Here is a 21,782-nt window from a genome sequence, read left to right as displayed (position 1 = left end):
TTCAACCTCTATATCTTCTATTCTTCTTCTTCTTCTTTTTCTTCTTCTTCTTCTTCAATATAACACAGAGAACCAAGAATGGCTAAGCTAGTGAGTAAGTAAGCTACCAAAGACAAATGGTAAATAAATTTAGGTTTTGATTTATTAATTATTTTATTTTTAAATTTAAATTTTGATTTGTTTTAATTTTAGAATATTTTAAAATTAGAAAGAAAAAATTGGTTAATCGAGCTATAAAATCACAAAATCAATAGAAGATTTGCAGTCCAGCAGAAAGATCCGTCTCATGAACATCTGAATCGGGTCGGACTCGTTCGGATTCGTGACCGCTCCACCAAAATTCTGCACCGCAAGAAGACACGCCGCCGATATACTCGTTTGAAGTATCCACCGTGTGTCGACATCGGATTCGTGTCCGACACGGATACGCCGGCACCATAAGAAAATCCGTGCTTCATAGGGCATAGCATAAAAATAGTTTCTCTGAATAATAAATATGTAGAAATAGGGCTGACATATGAACGAGTTAAAATTTTCTATAATTATTGTGCTCACTTAGGGTATGATAAAAAAATTTGGCCTAAATTTATGAATAATTTTACTACAAGTCAAATAAAGAAAGATCAGATTGGCGCTTGGCTAAGAGCTAATCAGGTGGGTAGGAGGATTGACGTAGGCTTTGGGTGTGACAGAGCTCATAAAAGTTAGCAAGATTTGGGTGAAGTTCTGATGTCTCTGAGGTTGGTCCTTCCATCCAAAATTTGGGTGATTTCTCCATTCCTGATTGTATGTCTTAGAATATGGATCATTGTTGGGATTCCTAGGACCACTCCCCATATAATTCACCTGTTCAAAAGAAGGTTGAGCATAATCATAATTATCATTTTGCACAAAATTACCTGCCATGTCATAGGAGATTTCTTGTGGTGAATTTTGTGTGTTGATAGCTGAGACTTGCATGCCACCCATCTGTTGAGTAAGTAGATTTATTTGCTGAGACATCAGCTTGTTCTGAGCAAGAAGAGCATTAATAGCTTCTACTTCTAACATGCCTCTCTTCTAAGGGGTCTCAGAGTTCACAAGATTCCTGTTAGATGAATATAAGTATTGGTTGCTAGCAACCAATTCAATAAGCTCAATAGTCTCCTCCGGTGTCTTCTTCTTGTGCAATGAACCTCCTGTAGAATTGTCTAAGCATATCTTGGACATTTCACCCAAACCTTCATAAAAGATATCTAGTTGAGTCCATTTGGAGAACATGTCCGGAGGACATTGCCTAGTCAATAGCTTGTATCTCTCCCAAATTTCATACAGAGTTTCACCATCCTTCTGCCTGAAGGTCTGAACTTCCATCCTAAGCTTAGTCAGCTTCTTTAGTGGGAAAAATTTAGTGAGAAACTCAATAACCACCTTGTTCCAAGTATCCAAACTCTCCTTGAGTTGAGAATCTAGCCATAGCTTTGCTCCATCCCTCAGAGCAAACGGGAAGAGCATGAGTTTGTACACCTCTGGGTTCACTCCATTTGTCTTCACAGTATCACATATTTACAGAAAATTAGAAATAAATTGATTTGGGTCTTTGTGGGGAAGACCGTGATACTGACAGTTTTGTTGTACCAGAGTGACTAATTGTGGCTTCAACTCAAAGTTGTTCGCATCTATAGGAGGCACCACAATGCTTTTTCTATACAGATCTGCTGTAGGAGCGAAGAAAGAGCCAAGTACTCTTCTTTGTTGTTCATTTCCATTCGGATTTGCCACATTGACATTATCAGCATCATTAGAATTCATAATGGAAAATAAGAGAAAATATTAGTGCTATATATATTTTTTTATTTATTAATTTTTTTTTAAAAATTAACGACAAAAATAAAACAAAATTAATAGAATATATATAAAAAAATTGAAGGAAACAAAAACGAAAATAAAAGGAAATGAAAAATAAAAAGGAAAATAAAAATAAAATAAAAAAGAACGCCGTATGTTTTTAGAAAAATAAAAAAGAAAAAAAAAGAAAGAAATAAAATAAAACCAAAGAGGGGACAGGGGAATGGGAAACGACAACGAAACAATCAGGGGAGGGGTTACGAGTGAAAAAAGAAAGAAGAAAAGAAAAAGAATTTTATGGGAATGAAAATAAATAAAAATGAAAAATAAAAATTAATAATAGTAAAATAAAACTAATTAAAAAAATATCTAATCTAAGAAATCAAACAATGAGTAGTTGTCAGTTACAATCAATCTCTGGCAACGACGCTAAAAATTTGGTGCGGTGTTTCTAACCACAGACTAACTAGCAAGTGCACCGGGTCGTACCAAGTAATACTTTACGTGAGTAAGGGTCGATCCCACGAGAATTGATGGATCAAGCAACAATGGTTGATTAAATTACTTAGTTAGATAAACAAAATAGTATGTTGAGTGTTCAAAGAGCATTAAACAACAACTCAGAATATCAAAAGAATAGACAAATAATTAAGTTGGGAATAAAATATGGAGAAGATAGTTAAGGTTTCAGAGTTATTTATTTTTCCGGATTAACTTTCTTACTAATTATTTTAATCATGTAGGATTTAATTTATGGCAAACTATATGTGCCTAGACCCTAATTCCTTAGACCTTTCTAGTCTCCTCTAAAATTCATTAACTGCGAATTCCTTGGTCAATTAATTTCAATTAGAGGGTGAAGTTCAAATTCCAGTTTGTATGCCACAAAAATTCTAATTACCCAAAAATAAGGGGATTATATGTCACGTATCCCGTTAAATCCAAATAATTAAAATTTAGGAGAAATTGTTTTCAAGCTGTTGTTCAAGTAAAGAGCTTTTCCAAATTTTACAAGAACTCAAATAGAAAGAGTGTCATACTTCCGTTCCACCCAAATTTATAAAATAAAGAACGAAAACAATTATTGAAATATAAATCAAAACATGAATTAAATTAGAAAGAGCAAATGAATCAATCCATACAAATAGACAGAGCTCCTAATCTTAACAATGGAGGATTAGTTGCTCATGGTTCAGAGTCGAAAACTAGGATTGTAAATTGGAATGGAATAATGTTCTGTTGGAATCACCCTATTGGCATTCCTTTTATAATTAATCCTAATTAATTTAAAATCTATCTAAAACTAAAATAATATCTTTTCCTATTTTAAAATCAAATTTGAATTTAAATCAAAATTAATTATAAAAATCATCAAGTCTTCAATTGATGGATGGAGACCACTTGATTCCTTCACTCTACAACCTCTGACATATACTTTCTGGGCTGAAAATTGAGTCAAAAACAGTACAGAAATCGCCCCCAGTGTTTTTCTGCATTTTCTGCATGTGGCACATGTCACACGTACGCGTCAGTCACGCGTACGCGTCGATGGTCTTTTTCCCGAGTCACGCAGACGCATCCATCACGCGCACGCGTCGCTGTGCAAATCTTCAAATCATGCGTACGTGTCAGTCACGCGCACGCATCGCCATGGAAAGCTCCAAATCACGCGCACGCGTCGCCATGGAAAGCTCCAAATCACACGTACGTGACAAACCCCAAGTTGACGGTTTGTTTTGTATTAAATTTAGAGTATCTTGATAGCCTTTTGTCACATTTAGCCTATGAATTAGCATGGTTTTGTTATCTCTCCCATATTCGTGCTTAAGTGTAAAAACATGCTTTTTGAGCTTATTTTGATGAATTCTAGTTTCTCTTTGATTCCATAAGATGCCTTGATGTGTTTGCTAGTAATCTCAGGTTGAAATAGGCTAGACATGGATCAAAGGAAGCAAGGAAGGAAGCATACAAGTGGAGGGAAGCACAAAAAGCCAAAGAATTGATCCAGGCCATGCACGCGCACGCGCACAAGGCGCTCGCGCGCACATTGCGAAACAGGACAAGGACGCGCACGCGTACCGTGCGCGCACGCGCCGATGATGGCACATGACCTCATTAATGTAACACGTGCCTGGCGATTTTGGAAGGTTTTCAGCAACCAACTTTGGCGCCAAAATGCATATAAGAGCCAAGGATTGAAGGGTATTGATATACATTCACATACATTCACACATATAGAAAATTAGGGAATAATTAGAGAGATAGTTAGTTTTAGGAGTAGTTTCTAGAGAGAGAGAAACTCTCACTTCTCTCTAGGATTAGGATTAGGTTTAGGATAATCTCTCTTCTTAGATCTAGATTTAGTTCATACTTTGATTCAATTTTCCTTTATCAATTCTTAATCTTCTCATCTCTCCCTTTCTAGTTATGTGCTTTAATAATTGTAATTCTTCATTTTGTTTTGGATATGTTGTTGTTCCTTTGTTTTCTTCCAATAATGCAATTTGAGGTAATTCATGATAGTTGTGATTTCCTTGATTGTTGTTGTTAATTTCTTTCAATAATTGTTGTTAGATTCTCTTCTTGTTGTCAATTTGCTTTGCTTTTCTTTTGTGCCTTCCAAGTGTTTGATGAAATGCTTGGTAGGATTTTAGTGTAGCTTTTGTTCCTCTTGGCTTTGGTTGAGTAATTAGTGACTCTTGAGTTATCTAATCCTTTTGTTGATTGATAATTAGAAGTTGCTAATTGATTTGAATACCTCTAAAGCTAGTCTTTCCTTTAGGAGTTGATTAGGACTTGAGGAATCAAATTGATTCATCCACTTGACTTTCTTCCATGGTTAGAGGTTAACTAAGTGGGAGTAATGGATAATTTGTTATCACAATTGAGGAGGATAACTAGGATAGGACTTCTAGTTCTCATATCTTGCCAAGGCTTTGCTAGTTGTTAGTTTATTTTCTTTGCCATTTATATTTCTTGTCTAAAATCTTAAAAACCCCAAATATAACTCACAACCAATAACAAGACACTTTATTGTAAATCCTAGGGAGAACGACCCGAGGTTTAAATACTTCGGTTTATAGATTTTAGGGGTTTATACTTGTGACAAACAAATTTTTGTATGAAAGGATTATTGCTTGGTTTAGAAACTATACTTCGACGAGATTTTATTTGAGAAATTCTAAACCGTCAAAAATCCAATCGTCAGTACGCGTGACTGATGCGTACGCGTCGCTCCTCGTTGCCATCTCCTTTGATTCTTGTGCTGTAGAAACTCCATCAAATTTCATTGAATGCTACCTAAAATAAACAAAATTACAAAAGACTCAAAGTTGCATCCATATTGGCTAAAAGATAATTAATTCTTTATTAAACTCAACAAATTAGATGCAAATTCACTAGAAAAGGATAGGAAAGATGCTCACGCATCAGCAGGGAGGAGTGTTAGATTCTGATTCAACAATGGAAGTAATAAGAAGAATGATAGGACTGTTAAAAGACACAATTTGAAAAAGATAGCTAGAAGATCTCAGTCCAACTATTTACTAACAAGGGTTGAAAGGGTTCGGCAGGAAAGAGAGTGGAGTGAAAGGTGAAGAAAATCTTCCATGATCAAATGAAGATATAAATAAGATGGGAGAGGGTGCTACCCAACAAATGGCACCCAAAGATCTATGAAGATGATAATGTGGAATTATTAAATTTGAGAAAACTCTGATATTTGACAATATTAAAGGGTTCTGTTTAACCCATGCGATTTTCCTAAACTAGTGTTTTTATGTGAGACAAAAAATACCATCCCGAACGTGGAAGAGATTCTTGGTAGAGAAGGTTATAAAATTTTTTTTTGTTGATCCAAGGGAATTGCAAGAGATTTAGTGGTTGCATGGAAGGAAGGGAAGAAAATATGTAACAACTAAAATAAAATAATTAAATACATAGAAGATAAGTAAATTAATAAAAATAGTAGGACCCATTCCAAAGATATTTTTTTCTTCTTCCTCAAACCTTAAACTAAAACACATACAACAAACTATACATTAGCAAACTAAAACACATACAACAAACTATACATTAGCAAAGAGAGAGATGAAAACAGTGAAAGTGCAAAGAGAGGGATAACAAACAAGGAAGAGAGGAGAGATGATGATGACGACAATGATAGCAGAGGAGGTTATTGTTTCCGTTACAAAACACGAGCTAGAGAGAGAGAGAGAGAGAGAGAGAGAGAGAGAGAGAGAGAGAGAGAGAGAGAGAGAAGGCAAATGAAAGAGAAGCTAGAGGATAAGAATGAGAGCAAAAAGAACATGGAGGGGTAAGATGCGACAAGGGCATGGAAGTGATGTTGTCGCTGTTGCTGCTGTATTGACGTTGTATTTGAAGAAGAGGAGAATGCTTAATTGCGGGCTCAAGCAACTGAGATGACCGATGAATGATGGAGAACTAGAGAGAGAATGATGAGGAAGGAGGTATGGCGAAGGTGGAAGACGTCACGTTCACATTGGAGCTTGTAACACCCTATCACCCTAAGCCTTACCTCTAGCCGTAAAGCAAAGGACGACAAAGCGTCACAACAGTTCTAAAGCTCCATACAATAATATATAGTCAAGGAATATAATAAACTAGAAGTCCGATGAAGGAATAAAAAGCTCAACAACACCTAAAACAGAGATACAAAAGTGCGAAGTGTTCCCACACGATAATTAAAGCGCAAAGGTAGCAAAAGAGATGAAAGATACAACGTAAACAAGGTATATATATATATATATATATATATATATATATATATATATATATATATATTATACATACATACATACATACATACAATAACAAAAGGGGAACCAGTCAAAAGCCGCGAAGTTTAGGCCGAATAGTTAAAACAGATACAACAGAGTTTTGAAAGTTAAAATGGATACATCCCGTTTCTCAAAGTTTAAGCCTCTAAGGCAACAAGTACAATAATCAAAAGTGAGAGAATAACTTCATCAAAATAAACAAAAGACAAAAGCGAGCCATCCTCCGCTCTGTCATCATCCGTAAACTCACCGAGGTGGGTTGTGACCTGCATCTGAAAAACAACAACAACATATAGTATGAGAACTGGAGGTTCTCAGTATGGTAACAGTGTCCAATAGATAAGATATAAGGTTCCGGGGAGTCAAAGGCAATCGTAGAACTTCCCACATGCATAAGATCCTAAGGATTTTCTAACTAACAGATCACCACTGTCCCACAGCCTTCACCAACCTATCCTCCATGCGATCCCATCGCCACCGCCTACCGAGCCTCCTTAATCGTAGCAGAAAATACAGATAGTGCAAGCAAGTAAAACATAAGTAATATACATATATAGTATGTAATTCAATTAGAAATTAAACATGTTATTCAAGTTGGCATAATGCAAGTAAACAAAGCAAACAAACACATAAGAATGCATACGATGAATGCATCTTCTATTGGTTGTGATATCACTTGTCGGTTCAACTGTCAACCCGACACATCACCTTGGGATGTCACCCATTGGTCACAAATATAATTAGTGCCCCAGGGATATAGTTCTCGGCACTATCCAGGGATATAGTCTCCAGAACACTCTTGTGACTCGAAAGGATGCGAGCGGGATACTCTACCTCAGACCTCACATCTCAACATAAGCAGGATAAACCACTGTCCTTATGCCGGCACCGCAACCTCGACAAACAGGATTAACCACCATCGTTTCCAGGAGCATAACGACTTAGAAATCATAACACATCAGTAGTATATTACTAAGTCTCAATGATCACTATCATTCTCATGATGTTCAACAACCTCAATCATTCATTAGCCATCATCCATTCAACACTCTGCCAATCCACGCAAGTTATTCCATCCATAGAACTTTTCCCAAGCCTAAGTCACCATCTCTAATTTCATAATAGAAAATATTCAATTAAGTCCATTCATTGGGTTTTCCTTGTCCCAAAAGCCTAAATAATAGCTAAGGGATCCTAAACGATAGTTACAGAGATTTAGAAAGCTAGAGGAATGCTTAAAAACACAAAAATCACATTTTCAATAAAACAGGAGTAATGCGTACGCATGCACGTACCCGCATACACATGAGTGTCAAATTGGCAATGTCGCTTATGCAAGCTACGTCCACGTACATGAGCATTTGAAATAGAAAAGGGTTTCCGTGTACGCATGCCAATGGCCACGTATGCATGAGTGTTGGGTAGAGGCCCATCCTCGCGTATGCACACCTGTTCTGCGTACGCATGCCACCCAATTTTCAGAAAAAGCTATTTTGCTACATAAATCAATTTTTCACACCAAATTTCAAACGCGCATAACCTTTTCGTTAAAAATAAATTTTCATCCATTCTTCGAATGGCAAAACTTCACAGACCCAATTTTCATTCAAAAATTTTCATCAAAATTGGGAGTCCAGATGCCAAATTATGGCCCGTCAAAGTTGGTTAAAAACAAGGTTTTACCAAAATTTTGCAAATCCTCTAGTTTTCAAAACTCACAAATCTCATTTCAATTTAACCATACCCAATTCCAATCCTACGCATTAATACAGATTACCAACTACATTTCCATCATTGTTCAATCATACAACACCTAATTATTTAGTTCCAAATCATCAACTCTTTCCACAAATCCCACTCATAAATCACCATTCTCAACAATTATCAATCCAAGCATAAATTAAATCACATTTACACCATTCCAAACCATCACAATCATTGTTCATCAATTTATCATCATCAAACTTCATAATCCTCATCATTTATCATCAACATCAATAACCATCATGAATCATCAACAACATTAATAATAATCATCAATCATCATTAATTCAATCTTATCCTAAGGTCTACTAGCCTAAGTTTCCCACAACATTACATATTATTTAAAAGAAACCGAAACCATACCTTGGCCGATTCTCACACAAGCACAAAATCACCAAATTAATCTCCTCCTCATAAGCCTTCAAGCTTAGCCACCAAAAATCAACAAGAATTCCAAGCTAATCCATAAAAATTACCAAAAATCAATCTTAGGGTTAACAAATTGAAAATCCAAAAGGCTAAGAGCTTTCTTACCTTATCCACTGTAGATTGAGATAAAACCTAATAATTATCCAATGCTAGATGGCACCTAAATAACCAAAATTACAAAATTTTCTCAATAACCAAACCCAAAAATGCAAAAATGTATAGAGCATAGAACTGGAGCATGTATTTCAAGATTCTTACCACTTTATTTGGATAAAATTAAAGAGCTTGGCGGCCACAAATGACACGCAAATCGGAGCTCTGTAGCTCAAGATATGAGCGATTGAAGAAGAGGATAAATAGTAACCTCTCTTCTCTTCTCCCTTCTAACTCAGCTGCCCTAACCCTCTTTGGTAATGAAATAAGGCTGAATTGCCTCATAATGGAGGTTATATATGTTGGGTTTAGGCCCAACTTGGCTCCGATCCAATCGTTTAGTGGTTTTGGTTCGTTCAGCCCAATTTTGGGCCAAAACCTTTAGAATTAGTGCCCGATTTACAATTCTAAATATATTTCTAAGTTTTTCTACAGTTTTATTTTCTCACTCGCAGTACCGAACAGAGTTAAACCGGTACTGTTGGTTAAATTACTGGTACGCTTTTTTACGCAATTAAAATTTAGGAATTACCTAAGAATATCTCAGGATAATCATTTCGCATCTCTGACTCTAATTCCCAAGTATTCCCTTCCATTCCAGCTCTCCTCTAGGCTACTTTCACCAACAAAACTTCTTTCCTGTGCAACTTTTTCACACTAGTGTCATCAATTCTCACTGGCGTGACTTGAAATGTTAGATTCTCCTTCAACTCAACTGATTCGGGCTCTAATACATGAGTCGCATCGTGTGTACTTACAAAGTTGTGACACATGAACGTCATGTAAGTTAGAAAGATGTGGCGGTAAGGCTACTTGATAAGCCAGCGTGACTCACCTCAACACTTCAAACGGTCCAGTATATCTCGGGTTTAACTTCTTCGTTTTGATTGCTCTTCCAATCCACGTTGTCGGAGTAACTTTTAAGAATACATTACCACCCTCCTTAAATTCTAATAGCTTTCTCCTCTGATCCGCATAACTCTTCTATCGGCTTTGCACAGTTAGAATCCTAGCTCGAATTTGCTTGATCTTTTTAGTGGTCTCTGCTACCAAATATGGACCCAAAACACTTGATTCATCAGCTTGATCCCAACATAACGGAGACTGGCACTTCCTACCATACAAAGCCTCATACGAAGTCATTCCATTGCTCGCATGAAAGCTGTTGTTGTACACAAACTCCACCAGGGCATGTAACAATCCCAACTTCCCGGCTGATCCAACACACAAGCCCTTAGCATATCCTCCAACATCTAAATAGTCATTTCTGACTGTCTGTCAGTTTGTGGATAATACGCCGTGCTGAGACATAGTCTCGTACCAAAAGCTTTTTGGAAAGCTCCCCAAAATCTTGACGTAAAATGGGGATCTCGATCTAACAATATTGTCGTTGGCACACAGTGTAACCTCATCACTACCTCCTTTATGTACAGTCTCGCCAATTCCTCCAGCAAATAGTTCACTCAGAGTGGCAGAAAGTGAGTGGACTTAGTCAATCAATCCACAATCATCCAAACCACATCAAATCTTGACCTAGTCCTCGACAAACCCGTTACAAAATCCATAGCAACTCCTTCCTACTTCCATTGAGGAATCTCAAGAGACTATAGCATTTTCGACGGTCTCTGGTGCTCTATCTTCACCTTCTGACATGTTAGACACTTGGACACAAGTGAAGTTACATCATCCTTCATTCAAGGCCACCAAAACATTTTCTTCCTGGATAAATAGAGAATCCGCTCTTATGAGCTTTTGCTAACAACTCTTGTCTCAAACTCCTAACATCTAGTACATAAATCCTTCCTTTGTATCTCCATATACCGTCACCATCTTTGGTGAACTCTCCTTGCCTGTCCTTTCCCACTGGTTGTAATATTTTCTGAAGCTCTTGGTTATCTTGCTGTCCTCTCTTTATCTCAGCCTTGAACATACTTGAGATATGCAATTGGTTCAAACAAGCCTTTGTGTTAACTTTTTCAATGTCTAACTTAAGCTCTGTAAACTTGTTTACCAATTCTTCCTCTTTAATTTACATCTACGCAACCGTCAATGACTTCCTACTCAAGGTATTTGCTACTACATTAGCCTTCCTGGGGTGATAACTCAGTTCAAAATTGTAATCCTTCAGTAACTCCATCCATCTTTTTTGACGTATATTGAGCTCTTTCTGATCAAAGATGTACTTGAGACTCTTGTATTAGAAAAGTCTCTGAACATCACTCTGTATAAGTAGTGCCTCCAAATCTTTAACGCACATACAACCGCCGCCAATTTCAAGTCATAAGTTAGATAATTCACCTCATGTGGTCTTAGCTGACGCAAAGCATAAGCTACCACATTCCGGTGTTTCATTAACACACAACCCAAGCCTTTTAGTGAGGAATCAAAATAAACTTCAAACAATTGGTGTGGTTCGGGTAAGATCAAGACTGGTGCTGAAGTCAATTTCTCTTTCAGTGTCTGAAAATTTTCCTCGCATTCTGACATCCACACAAACGGTGTATCGTTCTGAGTTAGCTTAGTCATTGGCAACGCAATTTGTGAAAATCCGTGAACAAATCTTCGGTAATATTTGGCTAATCCTAAGAAGCTCCTGATTTCATTCACTGATGTCAGTCTTTCCCATTCCATCACTGCTTCAATTTTCAAAGGATCCACTACTATTTTTCCATTACTTTACCTCCTCTGTTCAAAATTCACACTTTGACAACTTTGCATACAACTTTCATTCCTTCAAAATTTACAACACTATCCTTAGATGTTCCTTATGCTCTTTCACCGTCTTTGAATAAACCAGGATGTCATCTATGAATATCACCATAAACTTATCCAAAAAGAGACAAAATACTCTGTTAATGTAATCCATGGACACAGCAGGTGTATTCATCAACCCAAAGGACATCATCGCATATTCATAGTGACCATAACATGTTCTCAATGCAGTTTTCGGAATATCCTCCTCTTTTACTCTTATTTGATGAAAACCTGACCTTGAATTAATCTTTGAGAACACTCCAGCTCCTTGCAACTTATCCATTAAATCGTCGATTCTCGGCAATGGATACTTGTTCTTCACCGTCATCTTGTTCAACTGTCGATAGTCCATATAAAGTTGCATCCCTCCATCTTTCTTTTTCACCAATAAAACTGGTGCTCCTTACGGAGACACACTCGGTCGAATGAACCTCTTATTTAGAAGCTCTTCTAACTGAGTCTTAAGTTTAGCCAGCTCTATTGGAGGCAACCTATACAGTGCAATTGAAACTAGACCTGCTGTCGACACCAAGTCTATCACTAATTCATTCTCCCTTTGAGGTGAAAATTCAAGAATATCTTCAGGAAACACTTCGGAAAACTCTTTAACTATGAGAATTTGGTCTAACTTCTGCTCATTGCCTGATGCATTCGCAACTAAAAGTATATGACCTTAATATTCTTCCCCACAATAGTTCACCATTACAGAGTTCAAGTAATAAACCTCAGCTACCACTTCTCCTTTTTCTCCTTCTGACATAAATCGATCGATCACTCAAAGCAATCCAACAACACGCAATTCTTTGACAACCAATCAAATCACAAAATCATCTCCAACCTAACCATCGGCAAACAGATTACGTCATGAACAAAGGATCTATCTTCAATCTGGAAAGGTATTTGCCTACAACCTTACCTAGTCACCACTGTTTGGGACGGGGCATGCACATGCAAATCAAAAGTTAAGTCTGAGAATTTTAACCCCAGCTCGGCAGCCTTATCAAATGCAATAAACAAATGTGAAGCGCCCGTGTCATACAATGTAATCAAAGTTTTGTCACCAATTAAACACTTACTTACCGTTAGAGGCTTTGACCTAGTTGCATCAGTGGCATTCACAGCAAGTACACGGCCTTGTTGTTGGTTTTGACCTGCATTCGGATTCCTCCCACGAGGTCAATTCCTTGCCATGTGTCTAGATAATCCACAAGTAAAACATCCACCTATACCCAACCTTCACGAATCATAAGGATGAAAATATCTGTAACAATCAAAAGTTAAATCCGGATAATTTTTACTTTGCTTACCTCTTCCTTTTCCCTGATGAACCTGGTCATAGTTGGTCTTCCAAAGGTTTCCTTGACCTTAGGGATTATGAGGGCTATGTCCACCCCTTTTGAAGTTTTGGGCTCTTGGTGAAAAATACTTCCCACGACCTCGGTTGTTATTACCTCCACGAGTATTCCTCGCCAAAGCCACCTTCTCATTATAATCCTCTAAAACCCTTGCCTTGTTCACCAGCTCAGAAAATCTCCGAATCTCTAACGGAGCCACGACACTCATAATGTTTTCTCTAAGACCTCCCTGGTACTTAATGCACTTCCAACCCTCATAGGACTCAGGGGCACCCTAACATACCCTTGAGAACCTATAGAGTTCTTCGAACTTAACGGTATACTCGGCCATAGACATAGACCCTTGCTTCAGCTGCATAAGTTTCAAATCTCTAGCTTGCCTCACTAACTCTGGAAAATATTTCTTGTAGAAAGCAGTCTGAAACAACTCCCACAGAATGTTTGTATTTTGAAGTTGCAGCAGTCGAAACTTTTCTTGCCACCAGTTATGAGCTTCTCCCATCAGTTGATAAGCTGCAAACTCCACGAATTGATTATCTAGAACATGCTAAGTCTGCAGTGCATGATCCATGGCTTGGAACCAGTTGTCTGCTTCAGTAGGATTTGTTGTCCCTCTAAAAGTTGGGGGGGGGGGCTAGCTTTTAGAAAGGAAGATAAAGTCATCGGAGCACCTCCTAAGTTATTTTTGGTCCTTTCTCCATTTCCATTTTCGGTTGTTGCCCCATTGTTGGACTGAGCAACAATAGTCGAATGACTCACTTAGTTAGGCAAGTAAAAATGGTATTTTGAGGGTTGTATATTGCATTAAACAGTATTTTATTTAGCGCCCTAGTGGGCAGAAGCTCCTCTTTTGATTCTGTCTTCCTGGCGCTAAATGCCAGGCTTGGCATTTAGCACCCTTAAGGGTAGAGGGCTTCCACGTGTTTTTGAGTTGCTAGCGCTAAACACCCAAGTCCGCGTTTAGCGCCAGCTTGGCATGTTCCAAACTCTTCTCTTTTCTTACACACGAGCTCCACCAAACCGATCCAAACTTCACCTGAAATAATTAAAACACAAAAGCAACTTGGTGGACGAAATTGTGATCATCAATGGCGCCATCAACATGGTACGCTCAATTGTAATCTCAACTTTTTATCACAACTTCACACAACTAACCAGCAAGTGTACTGGGTCGTCCAAGTAATAAACCTTACGCGAGTAAAGGTCGATCCCACAGAGATTGTTGGTATGAAGCAAGCTATGGTCACCTTGTAAATCTTAGTCAGGCAAACTCAAATGGTTATGGGTGATATACGAATAAAACATAAAGATAAAGATAGAGATACTTATGTAATTCATTGGTGGGAATTTCAGATAAGCGTATGAAGATGCTGTGTCCCTTCCGTCTCTCTGCTTTCCTACTGTCTTCATCCAATCCTTCTTACTCCTTTCCATGGCAAGCTGTATGCAAGAGTTTCACCGTTGTCAGTGGCTACCTCCCATCCTCTCAGTGGAAATGTTCAACGCACCCTGTCCCGGCACGGCTATCCATCTGTCGGTTCTCAATCAGGCCGGAATAGAATCCAGTGATTCTTTTGCGTCTGTCACTAACGCCCCGCCCTCAGGAGTTTGAAGCTCGTCACAGTCATTCAATCATTGAATCCTACTCAGAATACCACAGACAAGGTTTAGACCTTCCGGATTCTCTTGAATGCCGCCATCAGTTCTAGCTTATACCACGAAGACTTTGATCTCACGGAATGGCTGGCTCGGTTGTCAGGCGAGCGCTCGGTTGTCAGGCGATCAACCATGCGTCGTGTATCAGGAATCCAAGAGATATCCACCCAATCTAAGGTAGAACGGAGGTGGTTGTCAGGCACGCGTTCATAGGTGAGAATGATGATGAGTGTCACGGATCATCACATTCATCAAGTTGAAGAACAAGTGATATCTTAGAACAAGAACAAGCGGAATTGAATAGAAGAACAATAGTAATTGCATTAATACTCGAGGTACAACAGAGCTCCACACCTTAATCTATGGTGTGTAGAAACTCCACCGTTGAAAATACATAAGAACAAGGTCTAGGCATGGCCGTGAGGAAGAGGGGTAGGGTTCGGTCATGTATGGGTGGGTTTGGGTGGGAAAGTGGTTTGAATTTGAATGGTGGGGTAGGTGGGGTTTTATGAAGGATGGATGTGAGTGGTGAAGAGAAAGATGGGATTTGATAGGGGAAGGGTTTTTGGGGAAGAGGTGATGAGGTGATTGGTGAATGGGTGAAGAAGAGAGAGTGGTGGGGTGGGTGGGGATCCTGTGGGGTCCACAGATCCTGAGGTGTCAAGGAAAAGTCATCCCTGCACCAAGTAGCGAGCAAAATTGCTCTTTGTGCTATTTCTGGCGTTAAACGCCGGGCTGGTGCCCCTTTCTGGCGTTTAACGCCAACTTCTTACCCTTTACTGGCGTTTAACGCCAGTCTGGTGCCCCTTTCTGGCGTTAAACGCCCAGAATGGTGCCAGACTGGGCGTTAAACGCCCATCTGCTAGCCTTACTGGCGTTTAAACGCCAGTAGGATCTTCCTCCAGGGTGTGCTATTTTTCTTTCTATTTTTTATTTTGTTTTTGCTTTTTCAATTGATTTTGTGACTTCTCATGATCATCAACCTACAGAAAACATAAAATAACAAAGGAAAATAGATAAAATATAACATTGGGTTGCCTCCCAACAAGCGCTTCTTTAATGTCAATAGCTTGACAGTGGGCTCTCATGGAGCCTCAGAGATGCTCAGAGCAATGTTGGAACCTCCCAACACCAAACTTAGAGTTTGAATGTGGGGGTTCAACACCAAACTTAGAAGTTGGTTGAGGCCTCCCAACACCAAACTTAGAGTTTGACTGTGGGGGCTCTGTTTGGCTCTGTTTTGAGAGAAGCTCTTCATGCTTCCTCTCCATGGTGATAGAGGGATATCCTTGAGTCTTAAACACAAAGGATTCTTCATTCACTTGAATGATCAATTCTCCTCTATCAACATTAATCACAACCTTTGCTGTGGCTAGGAAGGGTCTGCCAAGGATGATGGATTCATCCATGCACTTCCCAGTCTCTAGGACTATGAAATCAGCAGGGATGTAATGGTCTTCAACTTTTACCAGAACATCCTCTACAAGTCCATAAGCTTGTTTTCTTGAGTTGTCTGCCATCTCTAGTGAGATTTTTGCAGCTTGCACCTCAAAGATCCCTAACTTCTCTATTATAGAGAGGGGCATGAGGTTTACACTTGACCCTAGGTCACACAAGGCCTTCTTAAAGGTCATGGTGCCTATGGTACAAGGTATTGAAAACTTCCCAGGATCCTGTCTCTTTTGAGGCAGTTTCTTAAAGGGGGTTCATCACCCCAAGTCTCATCTCCAAATAACTTGTCATTTAGCTTCATGATTGCTCCAAGGTATTTAGCAACTTGCTCTTTAGTGACATACTCATCCTCTTCAAAGGAAGAATACTCATCAGAGCTCATGAATGGAAGAAGTAAGTCCAATGGAATCTCTATGGTCTCATTTTGAGCCTCAGATTCCCATGGTTCCTCATTGGGGAACTCATTGGAGGCCAGTGGACGTCCATTGAGGTCTTCCTCAGTGGCGTTCACTGCCTCTCCTTCCTCTCCAAATTCGGCCATGTTGATGGCCTTGCACTCTCCTTTTGGATTTTCTTCTGTATTGCTTGGAAGAGTACTAAGAGGGAGTTCAGTAATTTTCTTGCTCAGCTGACCCACTTGTGCCTCCAAGTTTCTAATGGAGGACCTTATTTCAGTCATGAAACTTTGAGTGGTTTTGATTAGATCAGAGACCATGGTTGCTAAGTCAGAGGTGTTCTGCTTAGAACTCTCTGTCTGTTGCTGAGAAGATGATGGAAAAGGCTTGCCATTGCTAAACCTGTTTCTTCCACCATTACTATTGTTGAAACCTTGTTGAGGTCTCTGTTGATCCTTTCATGAGAGATTTGGATGATTTCTCCATGAAGGATTATAGGTGTTTTCATAGGGTTCTCCCATGTAATTCACCTTTTCCATTGAAGGGTTCTCAGGATCATAAGCTTCTTCTTCAGATGAAGCCTCCTTAGTACTACCTGGTGCATTTTGCATTCCAGACAGACTTTGAGAAATCAAATTGACTTGCTGAGTCAATATTTTGTTCTGAGCCAATATGGCATTCAGAGTGTCAATCTCAAGAACTCCTTTCTTCTGATTAGTCCCATTGTTTACAGGATTCCTTTCAGAAGTGTACATGAATTGGTTATTTGCAACCATTTCAATCAGCTCTTGAGCTTCTGTAGGCGTCTTCTTCAGATGAAGAGATCCTCCAGCAGAGCTATCCAAAGACATCTTGGACAGTTCAGACAGACCATCATAGAAAATACCTATGATGCTCCATTCAGAAAGCATATCAGAGGGACACTTTCTGATTAATTGTTTGTATCTTTCCCAAGCTTCATAGAGGGATTCTCCTTCCTTCTGTCTGAAGGTTTGGACTTCCACTCTAAGCTTACTCAATTTTTGAGGTGGAAAGAACTTTGCCAAGAAGGCATTGACTAGCTTTTCCCAAGAGTTCAGGCTTTCTTTAGGTTGTGAGTCCAACCATGTCCTAGCTCTGTCTCTTACAGCAAAAGGGAATAGCATAAGTCTGTAGACCTCAGGGTCAACCCCATTAGTCTTGACAGTGTCACAGATTTGCAAGAACTCAGCTAAGAACTGATGAGGATCTTCCAATGGAAGTCCATGGAACTTGCAATTCTGTTGCATTAGAGAAACTAATTGAGGCTTAAGCTCAAAGTTGTTTGCTCCAATAGCAGGGATAGAGATGCTTCTCCCATAGAAGTCGGGAGTAGGTGCAGTAAAGTCACCCAGCACCCTTCCTTGCATTGTTGGCATTGTTGTTGTTTTCGGCTGCCATGTGTTCTTCTTCTTTGAAGATTTCTGTTAGGTCCTCTACAGAGAATTGTGCCTTAGCTTCTCTTAGTTTTCGCTTCAAGGTCCTTTCAGGTTCAGGGTCAGCCTCAACAAGAATGCTTTTGTCTTTGCTCCTGCTCATATGAAAGAGAAGAGAACAAGAAAATATGGAATCCTCTATGTCACAGTATAGAGATTCCTTGAGGTGTCAGAGGAAAAGAAAAATAGAAGGCAGAAGTAGAAGAATTCGAACTTATCAAGAGAGATGGAGTTCGAATTGTTCATTGAGGGAGAGTGTTAGTTCATAAATAGAAGGATGTGAGAAGAGGGGAGGAAATTTTCGAAAATTAAGTAAAAAATTTTAAAAACATTTTGAAAAACTTTAATTGATTTTCGAAAACCAAGATTGAGAGAGAAGTAAAGTGATTTTTGAAAAAGATTTTGAAATTAGAAATAAAAAAGATTTGATTGAAAACTATTTTGAAAAAGATGTGGTTAAGAAGATATGATTGATTTTAAAAAGATGTGATTGAGAAGATATGATTTGAAAAACATTTTTTTTTAAAAAAAGATTTGATTTTTAAAAATTAATGACCTGGCTATCAAGAAAAGATATGATTCAAACATCAAACCTTTCTCAACAGAAAAGGCAACATACTTGAAATGTTGAATCAAATCATTAATTGATAGCAAGTATCTTTGAAAATGGAAAGAAGTTGATTTTGAAAACATATGATTGAAAAGATATGATTTGAAAAAGATTTGATTTTGAAAAAGGTTGAAAACTTAAAAAAAAATCTGCATTAAAAACAAAATCTTCCCTCTTGTGCCATCCTGGCGTTAAACGCCCAGAATGGTGCACATTCTGGCGTTTAACGCCCAAACTACTACCCTTTTGGGCGTTAAACGCCCAGCCAGGTACGCTGGCTGGCGTTTAAACGCCAGTTTGCCCTTCTTCACTGGGCATTTTGAATGCCCAGCTTTTTCTGTATAATTCCTCTGCAGTATGTTCTGAATCTTCAATTCTCTGTATTATTGACTTGAAAAGACACAAATTAAAAATATTTTTTGGATTTTTAATAGTGAGGAATAATCAAAATGCAACTAAAATCAAATAACGATGCATGCAAGACACCAAACTTAGCAGTTTGTATACTACTGACACTAACAAAATGAGAATGCATATGAGACACACAAAACACTCAAGTCAAGAGAATTTAAAAATCAGAGCAATGAAATCATCAAGAACAACTTGAAGATTAATGAAGACACATGCATGAATGCAAAAAGAACAAAAACATGCAATTGACACCAAACTTAAAATGAGACTCTAGACTCAAACAAGAAACATAAAATATTTTTGGTTTTTTACGATTTTGTAATTTTTTTGGATTTTTCGAAAATTAAGTGGAAAAGAAAATAAAGGTATCAAAATTCTTAATGAGAATTCCAGGAATCATGCAATGTTAGTCTAAAGCTCCAGTCTAAAGGAATTAGACATGGCCAGCCAAGCTTCAGCAGAACATTGCATTCAAGAGCTAAATTGATGAAGATCAATCAGCTTTGGTGATGATAAGAACATCACTTTGAAACACTAGAATTCATTCTTAAGAGCTCTGAAGAAAAAAAATACCTAATCTAAGCAACAAGATGAACCGTCAGTTGTCCAAACTCAACAATCCCTGGCAGCGGCGCCAAAAACTTGGTGTCGTTGCCGGATCAAAACTTGGCACTGTTATTGCAGGGAACAAATGTGAAACTGTAGTTAGGACATTTAATTCCCCGGCAACGGCGCCAAAAACTTGGTACGCTCAATTGTAATCTCAACTTTTTATCACAACTTTGCACAACTAACCAGCAAGTGTACTGGGTCGTCCAAGTAATAAACCTTACGCGAGTAAGGGTCGATCCCACAGAGATTGTTGGTATGAAGCAAGCTATGGTCACCTTGTAAATCTTAGTTAGGCAAACTCAAATGGTTATGGGTGATATACGAATAAAACATAAAGATAAAGATAGAGATACTTATGTAATTCATTGGTGGGAATTTCAGATAAGCGTATGAAGATGCTGTGTCCCTTCCGTCTCTCTGCTTTCCTACTGTCTTCATCCAATCCTTCTTACTCCTTTCCATGGCAAGCTGTATGCAAGGGTTTCACCATTGTCAGTGGCTACCTCCCATCCTCTCAGTGGAAATGTTCAACACACCCTGTCACAGCACGGCTATCCATCTGTCGGTTCTCAATCAGGCCGGAATAGAATCCAGTGATTCTTTTGCGTCTGTCACTAACGCCCCGCCCTCAGGAGTTTGAAGCTCGTCACAGTCATTCAATCATTGAATCCTACTCAGAATACCACAGACAAGGTTTAGACCTTCCGGATTCTCTTGAATGCCGCCATCAGTTCTAGCTTATACCACGAAGACTCTGATCTCACGGAATGGCTGGCTCGGTTGTCAGGCGAGCGCTCGGTTGTCAGGCGATCAACCATGCGTCGTGTATCAGGAATCCAAGAGATATCCACCCAATCTAAGGTAGAACGGAGGTGGTTGTCAGGCACGCGTTCATAGGTGAGAATGATGATGAGTGTCACGGATCATCACATTCATCAAGTTGAAGAACAAGTGATATCTTAGAACAAGAACAAGCGGAATTGAATAGAAGAACAATAGTAATTGCATTAATACTCGAGGTACAGCAGAGCTCCACACCTTAATCTATGGTGTGTAGAAACTCCACCGTTGAAAATACATAAGAACAAGGTCTAGGCATGGCTGTGAGGCCAGCCCCCAAACGTGATCTAAGAACTAGATGTCCAAAGATGAAAATACAATAGTAAAAGGTCCTATATATAGAGAACTAGTAGCCTAGGGTTTACAAAGATGAGTAAATGACATAAAAATCCACTTCCGGGCCCACTTGGTGTGTGCTTGGGCTGAGCATTGAAGCATTTTCGTGTAGAGACTCTCCTTGGAGTTAAACGCCAGCTTTTATGCCAGTTTGGGCGTTTAACTCCCATCCTTGTGCCAGTTCCGGCGTTTAACGCTGGGAATTCTGAGGGTGACTTTGAACGCCGGTTTGGGCCATCAAATCTTGGGCAAAGTATGGACTATCATATATTGCTGGAAAGCCCAGGATGTCTACTTTCCAACGCCGTTGAGAGCGCACCAATTGGGCTTCTGTAGCTCCAGAAAATCCACTTCGAGTGCAGGGAGGTCAGAATCCAACAGCATCTGCAGTCCTTTTTAGTCTCTGAATCAGATTTTTGCTCAGGTCCCTCAATTTCAGCCAGAAAATACCTGAAATCACAGAAAAACACACAAACTCATAGTAAAGTCCAGAAAAGTGAATTTTAACTAAAAACTAATAAAAATATACTAGAAACTAACTAGATCATACTAAAAACATACTAAAAACAATGCCAAAAAGCGTACAAATTATCCGCTCATCACAACTCAAAGTAGCATCCAAAGATGCTTCAAACACTAAAATTTAATTAAAACTCAATAAATTTGTATGTAAAATAAATATAAAATAAAGAAAAGATGCTTACGCATCACCCAACCTTTCCATAGCTTGAGTCGTCGCAGCAGCACTCGCTGGCATAGAATTGGCTAGGTTAGTCATCACCGCCATGAACTCGGCATGGTTATCTGCTGGTTGGTCATCCTCATTTTCTCTCCGTGTATGTGATCGACCTCGTCTATAAGTTGCCATTCGAGGTCCGGTCCACACCAAACAATTGATATCAAGGTGATTAGTCTCAATACCTCATGGTCAGTGC

General features: G+C 38.9%; 1 non-coding gene across 1 annotated transcript; it reads left to right on the top strand.

Annotated features, from left to right (window-relative positions):
- The first annotated feature begins 17,489 nt into the window (after positions 1–17,489).
- LOC112712278 (small nucleolar RNA R71) lies at positions 17,490–17,597 on the top strand. Its single transcript, XR_003157747.1, has one exon. It is a non-coding gene; the product is annotated as a small nucleolar RNA R71 (small nucleolar RNA).
- Positions 17,598–21,782: the final 4,185 nt, after the last annotated feature.

This window comes from Arachis hypogaea, chromosome 1, assembly GCF_003086295.3.
Source record: "Arachis hypogaea cultivar Tifrunner chromosome 1, arahy.Tifrunner.gnm2.J5K5, whole genome shotgun sequence".
In the NCBI taxonomy this organism is placed as follows: Eukaryota; Viridiplantae; Streptophyta; class Magnoliopsida; order Fabales; family Fabaceae; genus Arachis; species Arachis hypogaea.
This window is presented reverse-complemented; position numbering and strand designations above follow the sequence as displayed.